At 46.3% G+C, this 13,480-nt stretch overlaps 1 long non-coding RNA gene across 1 annotated transcript; it reads left to right on the top strand.

Moving 5' to 3' along the window:
• Positions 1–4,346: 4,346 nt before the first annotated feature.
• LOC119055244 (uncharacterized) lies at positions 4,347–8,008 on the top strand. The gene is made up of 3 exons (XR_005083659.2): positions 4,347–4,558; positions 6,260–6,421; positions 7,585–8,008. It is a non-coding gene; the product is annotated as an uncharacterized LOC119055244 (long non-coding RNA).
• The last annotated feature ends 5,472 nt before the right edge of the window (positions 8,009–13,480 follow it).

Raw genomic sequence — 13,480 nt, 5'->3', positions numbered from 1 at the left:
AAGATGTTCCACTCAACTGACTCAGAAATTCGACAAGCATTACAGTTAAATCTCTATTTTCATAATAGAGTTAGAAATACTTTTTAAAAAACAAAACCAAGAAACAATATTCACGTTCCATGGAATTATACTGCATTAACACACCAGACACCACTAATGAAATCTCCAACTCATTTTAGGGCTGACCTCAGAGTAAAAAGTTTACTCTCCCTGTGTACTGGAAGAGTGCCCAGCAGTGCCGATCTCAGAAAAAAAGGTTCCCATTTGTAACCTTTAAACTGTTAACCTAAAATAAAAAGTCAGAATGAGAGGTAACAAGTGTTTATCTGAGATCAAAGAATTGCAATTCAGGGAGAACAGATTGAGGCAGAAACCCAAATAGTGCCCCTCCCCACTTTAGCACAGGAAAGGGACTCAGGGTTCTTATGGGAAAAAGGGAAGAAGATGTGGTAAGTTGTGTTAACAAAGTTCATTGGTGCTAGATAAGGTGGGGTTAGATTTTCATACTGCATGGATTAGCCTATATTTGGTCATCAGGTAAAAGGGATGGATTTCTACTTCATTGACTGGTTAGCAATTCAGTCATTAGTAAAGTCCAATTTCATCCATTCTTATAAACAGGATATTCTTGTCCTCATTGACTTCTTAGAATGTTGGTGGTTTGGTCCAGTTCAGAAATAAAGAAAAATAAGACATGCAAGGCAGTTACCCTCAAATGGCTACTCTGGCTCTCCTTTAAAGAGGCTCCATTCACATCATCTTTCACAAAAATAATACAACAAAATAAATTAAAGAAGTTTATTGCAGGCAGAGGCTGATAAGACAGCAACGGTCACTGGTGTTCTCCAATTTCAATTGTTATGCTAGTCAAAACAAACAAGCTCTCATTGGGTTTGTAATAAATGTCACAAATTTGAACATACGAAATAAATTTATGCCAGCTACACACCACTTTTATTTGTTTTATATATTAGGTTCCACATTAGATTTTTATTTTATGTATTTATTTTTAGAGAGAGGGAACGGGAGGGAGAAAAAGAGGGAGAGGAACATCAATATGTGAGAGAAACATTGATCGATTGCATCTCGCATGCCCCTAGCCATGGACCTGGCCCACAATCCAGGCATCTGCCGTGACCGGAAATCGAACCAGCATTTCAGTTCTCCTTTTCACCTGTTTCCAGACCCACATTTGCATTTTCTGCTCCTCAGACCCTGAGACCTGCCTACCAACAGACTTGTCCTTATTCAGGAAGGACCCCAATGAACACTAGGTCTCAAGGCAACCTCACCAGAGGCACTGGTGCTCAGGCAACTGCGGGGCCCGGCTGGGCGGGTGCCCAGGGAGGTGCTCATAATTAAAGCCTTTTGCCGACTCCCCTCTTTTCTCCATGACTGTAGCTTCCTTGGGTCTGAGGAACCACTTTCTCCTTCTAAAGCTATGTGATGTCAAGTGTTGGTCCACTGCACCCCAGCATAAACTGAGGGAGGAGACGTCATGAAAAATGCTTTGAGGGGTAATTTTCTTACACACAATAGCACAACAACAACTGAAATAATTATGCAACATCTTTGCACATCAGCTTCAAAGGGCCCCTTGGAGTGACCTAGACCAACCCCACATTTCCATATAAGGAAACTGAGGCCCATAAAGGGAAGTGAACTACCCAAGGTTACACAGCGCATCCCTCCTTGACTCTGTGTCCCTCCCCTTTCCACACTGCCCCACCCCCTCACTTGCCATAATGATCACCCTCTCAGGTGAGAGGGTTAACCTTCATTCTGAAAGATGTTAGTAGTGATTTATATTTTTTAATGTGACTAATGGTAGAAATAAAATGATAATGAAAATGCAACACATGCTTTCAAAGTGACTGTTCACCAGAGCAAACATTAAGCCTGATTTGATCACACCCATTAGAGATTTCAGATGAACATTACAGAGCTGTTTCTTGGGAATTTGTCTGATAAATGTGGCAGGGTCAGGTGCCAAAGATAAAAAACCATCACTGAAATGTCCAACTAGACAAAAATTTATCAGTTATAGGCATGAGAGACTTCAAAATGCTATACCTAAATCAAATTATTTCAAATTAAAGCAGCTATTTTTAAAAATTCTTTTTTGACAGTATAAGCATTTTTACCTTTATTGGCCTGTTTCATGAGTAGGAAAGGTATTTGGGGAGGGTAGATTTTATTTATTAATTGTTTCATCTATTGGGTTTTACAAAGTGAGAGATGCCTACACGGAGAGCTTTCAATCTAGAAGACACCTTGGAGACGATCTGGCCCAACCCTTCATGTTCTAAATGAGGCAGCTGTGGTCCAGAGAGGGGAAGTGACTGTCCCAAGGGCACACAGCAACCAGCATCAGAGCTGGCCCTACAAAAAAGCCAGATCCAGGTCAAAGCGTTATTTGGTAAACAGACAATAGAGATCCCTGGGCTGTGAGTTGCAGGAACAAGATTACAGCACTGAAAATACAAAGGAACACAGTTCTCTTCCTTTATGAGTCATATTTTTGCTTATAGAAATACAATAGTTTTACTTACTCAACTTCAAAAAATTTTTAAATGGTGTACAATAAAACAGTTGTAATGAAACCCAAAAGAGAGGAAGAAGAGAGAGGGAGGCAGAAATAAGAGTGTGTGTACATGCACACACATGTGTAAGTGTGTGTGTGGTCTGGGTGGGTGTGGAGAGGTGGTCAAAGGATCATTTTTTCTGGGGGAAGATGAAATCAAAACTTCTAATAAGAATGGTCATGCCCTGGCCAGGGTGGCACAGTCCTGCAAAACAAATGGCCACCGGTTCAATTTCCAGCCAGGGTACATGCTTGGGTTGTGGATTGGGTCCCAGTTGGGATACATAGGAGAGGAAACCCATTGATGTTTCTCTCTCAGATCAGTGTTTTTTTTCCCTTTCTTCTTTTTTTCTTCCCCTCCCTTAGTTTAAAAAAGTCACTGAGATTGATTAGATCTTATTTGTTTGGTAATTAAGTTTCCATTTGCTTATTTATTTTTTAAAAACCTTCCATAGGGGTGTAAGTAGAGCCTCTTCTTCTCTTTTTGTCATCCTATCGCATCCTACTACCCACCAGCTTGAGAACCATGCGGCAGAACTGCAGCACTTTGGAGTTGAAAGGCTCTTTGTGCACCCCCCAGTCCACCCCTGCAGCTGACAGAGGGGCGAGAAGGAGGCTGTCTGCCACAGTCGTGGCCGAGTCCAAGAAAGGGTAAGAGGCAGCGGTGGAGAGACACTGGAGACCTCATGTTTGAGTTTCAGCGATGTTAATCATTAAAAATAACTTTTAACTTGTGTTTACAAATATCCCCAGTTGCACAGCAACAGACAGTGTCCTGGTTCCCCTTCAGCCACCTCCCCAAGAAGCTTGAGCCTGATGGTCACAGACCTTCTTACTTCTCTGGTGTTTTATGAGGTACAATATCCTTCCATGCCTGGCAGGCTTATCCCTGTGAGGTAAGAGGGCAGAAGAGGAAATTGCACTTTGGAGGGTCAGGCTCAGCCAAGGTCGCCCAGCCTGGCAGGGCTGCTGAGAGAGCAGCTCCCAAGTGGGAGTCAGGCTGCTGGAGGCAAGTCCACTCTTTCCTCCCCACACTGTGGTCTGCTGAAAGGATGACAGACAGTGACAGATGAACCAATGCTCCCATTGCCATGGACAAAACCCCTACGAGGACACTGTGACAGCTAGTTGTGCTGCCAGATCCATGGTCAAAATACTGTGTTAAACATCTACCACAAGGAGATTTAAGTGAAATCCTTGTTTTAAAGGAGTATGTTTGTTTTCCAAGGTGAAAGATTCAAGAACTTCATGTTCGAAGTTCTACAGAAGTCTCATGGGTACCCTAACAGATGACCCGCAAACCTCACGGTCACCCAGGCACTTCTGGGCATTTGGTTAACACTGTTCATGATTCAAGGAAATGACGAGAGACTTCAAAATGAGATTCACGGTGTCTGGACAAGGCAAGAACTGAGAGAGACATAGGGAAAAGTAAAGCATTGTCAAGCACGGGGGAAAAAATTACCTCTGCAGTCAGCATCCCACCACTGGGCCTGAGGCTTAAAGTTTAAATAATAATAATAATAAGCTGGTATCTTGATTCAATTTAAGTATGGAAAACCAGTGTCTGCAGGCCACCACTGAGCTGGAGGCTCAGACTGCTCGGGCATTATGGGGCAATCGTCAGAGGTGGGGTGGGAGGGGGGATAACTCAGAGCAGAGAGCCCAGCCGGGGTGTTTGTCCCTCCCTCCTGTGATTTTTGCAATGCCAGCGGTTAGAAAAGTGTCTCCATCTAGTAAACACAGCAGATTTGATCTGGAAGTCATTGAGAAAACATAAACATGGAGCCTCCTGCAGCCCTGTTTACACTCCTCCAGCCCTGGGGAAAGCAGAGCCCGTTGTGGAAGGGTTGGTTTTGTTCAAAGGCGCTTTTCTTTTTAAAATGAAAATTGCAAGAAGTACCCATTACCATGAAGACCCACATCCCGACGACAGACAGACCACAAGAGTGTGGACAGGTGACACTGAGGCAGGTAAGAGACAGAATGTTGCACGCATTCTGGCTGTCATCTGCAATTGCAGAAACTGCTTTTCCAAAAGATCAGTTATTTTGGAGGTGGAAATTAACAGTGCAGAAACATCCTCTAAACTAGATCCTCCGTTAAGAATATGGTTTCATGATTATTTCATGTTTCCCAAATCCATTCCAAATCTGCAGTAACATGGACTGGGAATTTAGCCCAGTTCCCTTCATTTAACCAATAAATATGTGGAGGTACAGATGGAGGAAGTGACTGACTTCAGATCACAAAGTTATTAGTGTCGGAGGCAAAAAGGACAGCGATTTACTGGTTTCTACGGGTTCTTTCAGGGCGTGTCTCTTCCAGGTGTCACTTTTTACCTAACATTTTTACCCAGAGGCATTTATTAGATTTGTATTTTACTTGAAAGAGGTAATGGGTTTTATTCTACCAATGTAAGCACAAAAAAAATGACACATGATTTTTTAAAAAAATGACTTAAATCTGATTAGGAGCATACAGTTCCCTGGGTTGGTGGACAGATCTACCTACTCATTCATCTGTGAATGGGCTCCTTCTGGAAGACGCACCATGCACCTGGGGGCCAGGGAAGGGCTGAGGTGTGGAAGCAGAACGCCTTTAAGGGCCTCTGGTTATTCATGTCCACGCAGCCCAAGGTCACTACAGGCTGGCATCTCTCCTGCTCCAGAGCCTCTGTGGAAGAAAGGGGATCCTGGCCCATGGAAGTTCTGATTCTACCCTAGGCCCTGAGAGGGAAGGGAGCAAGGGCCTGAAACCCAAACTACACCTCCCGTCAGTCCGGTAGAACCTCACCAGCACACCCACACCGGGCCCCGCCCCACACCCTTCTTCTCACTTTCTGCTTCCAGCTGGAGGCTGCCTCCTTCCCAGTGAGCACTTTAGCTCTGTCTCTAAAGCAGGGCCAGAAAGGGCAGGAGAATAATCTTGAAGAACCACTGCTTTCAATTCTGAGGCCCAGAGAGTCTTCAAAGAAGGAAACCCGAAGGTCTATACACCTAGAATAAAAGAGGGAAAAATACATCAAGGACAAATTCCAAATGGAGACCTCAGTCAGTTGTCCTGCCACTTGGTCCATGCCACCCTAACCGTGCAGAATTCAGATCTTGCCAGAATGAAAACAAGCGTGCACCTGCACAGCACCACAGCTGCAGGGCGCACTCACACTCACCAGCTGCTGCAACCTCTGGCCCTGCAAGCTCGTTCTTTGTCACCCCATTTACAGAGAAGGAGGCCAAGGTTTAGTGAGGGGATGAGATATTTGCAGTTCCTTTTTCCTTGTCCCGAGAAGAGGGTGGCAAGGTGTGTGTGTCAAATATCCTCTGAACTTGGCCAAACTCTCAGTAAACCAACACCTGTCAATAGCGCACCGTGGTATATTTCCTCCTTCGCCACCACAGAGCCCAATGAATTTAGGTGTAACAACCAAACGCAGCTTTTAACAGCCTTCTGGAGTTAGTTCCATTGTTTCTGTTCACTTGGCTGCAAGGTGAAAAAAAAAAAAGACTGAAGATCATAAATAATCTCAGCATTGGAAGGTTTTGGAAAGAAATCCAATGAATGATGAAAAGAACTGTTTAAATTCCTGGAAGCTGTTTCACTGAGGTGTCTGTGCCCTGGTGCCGAGGCTCCTGAGATCGTGTCCTCGGTCTCTGTTTGTCCCCTGATTCCCAGCTCTGCAGGGCTGTGGCACTGACTGCTGTCAACTTCTTCCTGTCCCTGGAGAAACAGGCTACAGACCCACAAGAATTCCCTCATCACAGTTATGTCCCAAATGTTTGTGTCTCCCCCAAATTTGTATGTTAAAACCCAGCACCAGAGCCTCGGTCTGAGGAGGTGAGTGGGGCCTTCGGGAGGTGATTAGGTTGTGTGGGTGATGCCTTAGGAGGGGGATCAGTGACTTATAAAAGGGACCTGGGGGAGCTTCTTTGCCCTGTCCATGTGTGAGGACACACAGCCCTCTAAGAATGAGGAAGCAGGCCCTTACCGGACGCCAAATCTGCCTGCCTTGATCGGAACGTCCCAGCCTCCAAAAATGAGAGCAGTAAACCTCTGCTGTCTGTAAGCCACCCAGTCTACAGTATTCTGTTAGGGCAGCCAGGCTGAACTGTCGCTCATGCATCCCGTCACAAAACAAACATTTATTGAGCAACTAGGTGCCCAGCATTGTTCTGGGCATGTGGGGATATAGTCACTAACTAAACAACGTGCCTGTTCTCATGGAGCTCCTGTTCTGGGGGATGGAGGACAGGACAGATGGTGAAGAGAAATAAAGAATCTTCCAGGTAATGAAGCAGCAAGGTAAGGGGGCTCTTCTAAAGACCAATGCCGCCAGAAGAGCCTGGGGACACTTATTGGCTCAGACACTTGCCGCCACTCTCTTATCTCCCTTTATGAGGTCTGCGAGCAGGCAGGGAACATGAAACAGTGCAAATGTGCCCAGAAAGCTGTCAAGGGCTGTGCCCATCATGAAACACCAGCACACAGACTGCCTGGTGGGCACGGGGTGCTGCTGTGGGTTGAAGGGCAGCAGCACTGAGCCTTGGCGCCCCATAGACCACCCACTGACAGTGTGGCCTTCCCTACGGCCCTTCACCTCTCCACATCCAAGTGTCCCCATTTGTAAATGGGACACAGCAGGCTGAGAGGTTTCTCTCCCCATCCACCACTTTTCCCCAGTATTGCATTCTCAGACTTTTATCTCACATTGCCACTTTATTTTTGGCTCTAGCTAGTTAATTTGGAAAAATGCCCCAAAGAATGGCCAGTAGACCCAGTCACATAGGTGCCTTGGGAAGGGAAGGTACATTGTTTCACCAGAGGAAATCAGTCATCTAGAAATCAGAGCCTTTTGCACAAACTTTATCTCAGAGAGATAATGTCAGAAAAATAGCCAAGAGAATTTTGAAAAAGAATAATGAAGAGGGGCTTATCTCAGCACACATCATAACTAACTAGAGAGCTGGGCCATTCTGAACAATTTTCCTGTATTGCTGCAGGTACCAGCAAATAGGTCAGTGTAGCCAAGGACTTCTGTGACAGCTGACGGATGTCCACTGACGCAGACTCCCTCAGTGAGCCCTGCTGGCCCGGCCACCCTGGCCTCTCTCCTGGGACCCTCCCCCTCCCTGGGACTCTTCAGCACTGCAGGCTGCGGGGCAGCACCCACGCTGGCACGCCGGTATCTGGTATCCTTTACTGTGTTTCACAGCTCGCCCCTGAGCACTCACACTGCGCTGGCAGTGGTTTGTCCCTTCTAGAGTACCATTCAGCAGTTTCTATCAAAATGAAATTGTGCGTACCCTCAGCCCAGCAGTTCTGCTTCCAGTTCTTTTTCCTGCAAATAGAGAGCAGAGGTGTATACCCACGAGGGTGCAAATAGTTCCTGGGAGTAAGCTGATTCCTGGGGGAATAAGACGGCAGATGGGGTAGGAGTAAAGGAAGAGTCGGAGCTTTTGCTTTTAACTCTAAATTACATTTTATTTAAACTTTTTTAAATTAAAAATACTTTGTATATTGTCTAAATTTTTTGAAAAATTAAACAGTGAGCAATGTTACCTGGGCTGGCCAGAGCGGTCTTCTGACTGAAGTCTGGACTCTTGCGTCCCTGCCGGGGGTGGGGGGGGGGGCTGACCCACTCGCCTTCACCTTGGTCTGCGGATGGTTCAGCACGGCGCTGCAGGTAGGAACAGCCCAGGTTACAAAGTGTGGTGCTTAAAAAATTTAGTGGGAGAAGAAATTGGTTTGCGGTAGAAGTTGTGTGTGTTATTTTATTTTTTGTATTCATTCAGCCATTCATTCATTTTTGGTGGGTGTCATTTTAGCTGTGACAGGGATGTTCAGACCCTTCAAGCTACAGCTGAGGTCTCTCCAGTGTAGAAAAATAAATAAATAAATAAACAATCTCTGAGGTTAAGTGGTGGGAGAGGGAGAAGAGAATTTTGGCTCAGTATTGAGACCATTGAATTCAATCTCTTTTCACAGTGAACCGTAACCTTCATTTAGCAGCCCCGCATCAAATGGAAGGTGGCAGGAGCGCGTTCTGGTAAAAAGCCCACTACTTTAGCAGTTCGCCTGTGGATTATACCAGCCCAGACCTCCACGCTGGCCCAACCCAGAGCTGTAATAATCATTATTACACCCTCGTATTCATCCATTCCTCAGTTTCTTCTTCTCTTTCCCTCCTTCTCCCCTTTCTCCTCCTCTTCTGTGTGCTGACTCTAGGGTAGGAGATGATGATAATGACCTTGTTGATGGTGATGATGATGGGAAGAAGGAGCAGGGAAAGGAAAACTGCAGTGGAGGATGAAGGGGAGAAACAAAAAGCATAAGAGGAAGAAAGGAGAGAAAAGAAAAACAAGGGAAAAGAAGAAATGGTGAGGAAGAGAACAAGAGGCACTGAGTGGGGTCATTGGTCTTCTAAAGTATGACTAAGGTACTTTACGTGAATGTTAGAGTTGAGAACTGCCCCCCACCATGCGCCCCACAGGCTGCAATGACAGAGTAAGTGATGACAGGTTGATTACACCTTTTTTTTTGGCAAGGTAAGAAGGCACAAATCTAGGGCATACATCTGCCCTCAGCTGACATTGCCAACAGGCACCCTGACAAGAGGGCAGCGAGGGCGGAGCTGCACAGAGGTGGTTGCAGCCTCAAAACCCTTAGCCCTGTAGATAATCATGAAGTTCCAGTGAATAAAAATATGCCAAGGATTAGTGGCTAAAGAAAATAACTGCTTTTTCTCTTTTAAAGGAAAAGAGAGAGAGATGCCCCAGCTGGTGTGGCTCAGGTAGTTGGAGCATTGTCCTGAAAATCAAAAGGTCATGGGTTCAGTTCCCATCCACGGCACAGGCCTGGGTGGCGGGTTCGGTTTCCAGTCAGGGTAAAACTGATTGATGTTTCTCTCTCACTTCGATGTTTCTCTTCCTCTCTTTCTACCTTTCTTCCCCATTTCTAAAATCATTTCATCCAAGGAGGACTGGGAAAAAAAACACAAAGAGAGAGAGGAGGAAGGAAGAAAGGAAAGGAGAAAGAGAAAGACAGAGAGGGGGAAGGAGGGAGGGAGGGGGAAGGAAAGAAAGGGTCCACCAGGAAAAATATGGCTGCTACTGTGAGTCACACACTCAGCTACAATGAATTTTGGACAAACACACCAAACAAGAGAAATGACCCGGGTGACACTGAGCCAGATGGAATGAGTCAGGCAAGGAACTGAGTTTCTTCCAAGTGAGGTTTTGGTGATGTGAAGTGGTCACCAGAACAGTCTACTTCCCTGCAAATTCAAAGCACGCTGGCAGTCCCCATCACTACAGCCCGTGCCTGAGCCCTGGAGTCAGAATCCATTCGTACACAACTGTTGGGAAGTGTCCCAGGCCCTGGCAGGCCACCTGGGAGAACTTTTCAGGAGATTGACAAGCCATAAAAGTCGTCTTGGACTTAGCTGGGAGACCCCTGCCATGAACTGATCAGATAACCTTGAACAGATCATGACCTTGAATAGGTCATGACCTCTTATTAGAGCTCGGTTTTCACATCTGTAAACTGGGGATGCTAGGATGGGGAGTAGATTTTAGACCTCCTGTGGTTCCCAGGTGAATATCCGCCAATGAACCGCATCAGATTCACCAAATGCCGGATGAGGGGCAGGAGCATTGAGACACACTGTCAGAACTGAACCCCAGATTCTGCTGCCAGCGGCCCGGGAAACTCCAAGCCGGTGCTGATAACTGGCCTGCCACCATGTAACACGACTGTTAGGTCGCTGCTGGACTTAAATGACCTCTGAAGTCCTTTCCGGCCCAGAGACAACAACTACTAAAAATGTTACTACACATTACATCAAAGTCTTTTAGAGATGAAACTGTTTTAAGTAACACGGGAAAGGAAGACAGGACAGCTCATGGACTTAAGAAGATTTAAAAAAATAATGCCCGTGATTGGAAATACAACCCACATAACTAAACAGAATGCAAAAGGCAATTAAACAAAATATTCCCTTCAACTTCAACTCCTTAAATATACTCTACGGGCAGGCAGTCCAGAGGTGGCAGGGAGTGGGGGGTGTCTCTGTCTCCCGAAATTCACTGAAGTGATTTATTGTGGAGGTCACACGGCTCTTGTTCGGGCCTGTTACAGTTCGCTAAGCTCCACTAAGCTCAGGTATTAGGGGGTCCTTCACTGGGACGTTTGTGTTGAAGGGAGGAGGAGGAAGGGAGGAAGCTTTATTTTTTTAAGCTCTGGAGCTGCCTGAGGCCTTGTGGAAATCTTGGGACGCAGCTCTGTTTGTCTTCCTCTTCTGTTCACGTTGCTGGGTCCAGGCCTTCTCTGCCCCATTGCTCAGTGTTTGTTTATGGCAGCGAAGTAGAAAATTGTAATGTCTGTGATTGTTAGTGGTTTGCTGATTGTGTGACCACCTGGTTTGCTGAATCCAGGACAAAGGCAGTAAGTCTCCCTTTAAAGCTAAAGCTCTGCATTTTAAAAGGAGGAAGAAGAGAAGGGGATGTTTGCACCAGGGTGCTGTTTTGTAAAGAATCACTCAAAGTTGAAATCATTTTAATTAAAACAATAAAACCCCCTTGGTACACTTTCCATGTCACAACTTTGTACTAAAAAGCTTCCATTTTTGCAATGAAATGCCCTGAAATGGAGGAATTCCTCAATAAACAACTTTATACTTGATTTGCTGAGTTGGAGTTGGATGTGCCGTTTCCAGATGTTTTCCCAAAAGGCCCTGGGCCCTGAGGTACACTGACGCTTCGAGACATCCCTCTGGTCTGCAGGGACCCCACAGCTGCTTTAGCAGAAAATTGTTTTCTTTTAATTTCATAAAATGCCACATTCACCATGCACCTTTCATCCAGACAGGCCGCTAAGACGTTCAAAGGATTCAGAATTACCGACCCGCCCCCTACCCTCTGGAGTCACACACAGAAAATATTTAACATGTGTACTGCTGTACCACCCAAAAGTTTTAAATTGAAGGAAGATGTGTTTCTCTCCCCAAATTACCAAAGGAATGTTCAGAGGAGAGCTCACTTACCTAGCCTGGCCAGGACTTCACTGCAGGAGGACCCTTCCATTATTTCTATTATTTCAAGCTCAAGGATCCCCGAATGGTCAGCCAGCCAGCCGTTGCTTGTGCGCCTTGTCCAGAGGTGGCACCACAGGGACTCCCTGTTTGCCAGCGCTCCACACACTCTGTTGTGGTGATGACAGCAGGGACCGGCTTCACTGGGTGTTCCCTAGACACCAGGCCTGGAGTCAATGCTTCATTTGCATGACTTCATTTAATCCTCATGGCACCATGGTTACAATAGGTGGGTATAGTTATCATCATTATTTTATAGAAGAAAAAACTACGATGCTCCAAGAGTTTATCTAGTCAAAGATCACAAAGCTGGTAAATTAACACTTGAATCCAGGTTTGTCTGGCTTGGTGCCCATAGTCTCAGTCACCAAGCCACTTGTCCTGACATCTTGACACTGTATGGCACTGATGCACGTGGACAAAGGCCAGCTGCCTTGTGACCCAGATACAGCACACCTTACCAAGAACCTGTTACCTGCAGAGCTGTGGGTTAGGGTCAGACATGAGGACAAGAGGTGAATAACCTAGGCCCACCCCTGCTGAACCAGCTAACAGAGTTAGCTGGACATACCAGCCCGGCCTGTCCACAACTGTCCCAGCATTTGGCACCAAGAGTTGTTCATCCAAGATGGTATGGGCAGAATTTGACTCCCCCAACTCCTGGTCCCTGCTGTACCCACAGCTTCACCCAGTTATTGAATCAAATGTTAAATTTAGGTGTTGCTGTGAAGGGATTTTGAAGGTGTAAACCAATTGGCTTTAAGATAGATTAGCTGCATGAGCCTGAGCAGAGCCTAAGCCTGGGTCTGGAGGTCAGAGACAGAGAAGCCAGCGAGATCTGCAGCACCAGGGGATCTGAGGAGTCTGTGAAGATGGAGAAGGCGACACTGCGAAGAATATGGACGGCCTCCAGGAGCCGAGCGGCCTCCAGCTGCGGAGTGCTGAGTGTTGCCGAGGATCTGGACAGCTTTCATGGAGGAAGTGGCCTGTCCCTTCAGAAGGATTTAGACAAGGGGAAGGGGCTGAAAGGTACTTTATGCGGAGGCCATAGCATCAGCAAAGACAGAGTCTAGGCAGGAATATGCCAAGGATGTCAACCGAGATGCCACCAGGACACTGACTCAGTCCCTGAGAGAATTAAGTGTTTGGGGCAGAGACTCTGAAACTTCAGCATGTGAAGCGCCTATTCAAGGTCATGAGAATGACAATGACACGAGCAGCCTGTGGCTGCATGACTTTGTTTCTTTCGTCCTGGCCCGGATGCGGTGCAACCTCCTCCAAGAAACTTGGAATTCTTGGAGGGCAGGGGGACAGCACAGGCCGCTGGTGCCCTACGCCTGGTGCAGGGTCCGGTGCCCGTTGCATATTCAGAAAATGCTAAATAAGGAAATAGAGGAGTGGTCTCATGTGGGCAAAACAATACTACCATTTTAGGCCAAACACGTAGCCAACCACACTGTCCCTGGACACACTAAGAAGCTGGCAAGGCTAAGCTATCACGTCTGCTCCTGCCTTTTGCAGGACCTGACCCTCCTGCCATCCGCAAGGGGCCTCCCATGTGCTCCTCCTTGAGACTTGGAAGACTCCTCAGGTCTCAGTGCTGCTCCATACCAGGTCTTGGACTTTGGGCAAGAAACTTAACTTTTCCGTGCCTAGTTTCCCCATGTGTAGAAGGGCGCAATAGGACCCACTTTACCAGGTGATTGTAAGGATTAGAGTTGTTGATACAACACACAAAGCCCTTACCACAGAGCCCAGCAAAGGATACGTTTCAATAATAATTTTAGTTGTTATCATGATTAACGTTT

The sequence above is a fragment of the Artibeus jamaicensis genome, unplaced genomic scaffold (assembly GCF_021234435.1).
Source record: "Artibeus jamaicensis isolate MK-2021 breed Jamaican fruit bat unplaced genomic scaffold, CSHL_Jam_final contig_466, whole genome shotgun sequence".
Taxonomy (NCBI): domain Eukaryota; kingdom Metazoa; phylum Chordata; class Mammalia; order Chiroptera; family Phyllostomidae; genus Artibeus; species Artibeus jamaicensis.
Note: the sequence above shows the minus strand (reverse complement) of the source record. Positions and strands in the feature narration are given on the sequence as shown.